Genomic DNA, 798 nt, shown 5'->3' with positions numbered 1-798 from the left:
TTATTTCAGCACTTCAGACTCAGGACTTCATTTAGGAAGGGAGAGACAAAAGAATAGAAAGAATTCACAAGACTTTGTATCTGATTGAACATAGTTTCAGGTATGATTGACAGAAAAATTGAAAAACTTAAGAATAAAATAAAGGAAAAGATCATTGGGAAGTTGTTGAAAAATAGAGTTTATTTGGAGAGAAGACTATTCTTATTTTACAGACAATATTCAAATATATAATATGAAATACAGCTTTCTTTGGGAAGCACTATGTAAGATAGGGACATAGTTGGAGTCACTGACTTGAATAACATTTTTCATCAGTGAAGTCATGGGAATGGATGAGATCTAATCACATTGAACAAAACAACACTAGAAACATCCCTGTTAAGGAAATAAGAAGAAGGAAAAATCAAAGGGAAGAAAGAGACTATGGAAGAAGATGGGACGGCAAAACAGCATAGTGTCAAGACAATTGCCAGGAATTTCAAGAAGAAAAGGGCAGTCAACAATTACAAAAACCATATAAAGCTCAAAGAAAATGAGGGTTGAGGGAAGACCATGACATTTGGCAATGAGGATATTCTTGATAAATTTTGAGCTGAGTCTTCCTCCATAATTTCTCCAGAATTCTCTGAGTGTAAGACATTGCAAGAAGAGGGGGGGACCCACACACCCCATTTTTATGTTGTTGTTACTGTTACGGATACCTAAATCGTGTATATTACAAAACAGAAGGAGTGTTGTAGAATGGGACTGTCCTTGGGGTTGGGGAGAGACTGAGTAAGATGGGTTCAATAATGTATA

The sequence above is a fragment of the Elephantulus edwardii genome, unplaced genomic scaffold (assembly GCF_000299155.1).
Source record: "Elephantulus edwardii isolate Elephantulus edwardi_28Jun2011 unplaced genomic scaffold, EleEdw1.0 scaffold00079, whole genome shotgun sequence".
Taxonomy (NCBI): Eukaryota; Metazoa; Chordata; class Mammalia; order Macroscelidea; family Macroscelididae; genus Elephantulus; species Elephantulus edwardii.
This window is presented reverse-complemented; position numbering follows the sequence as displayed.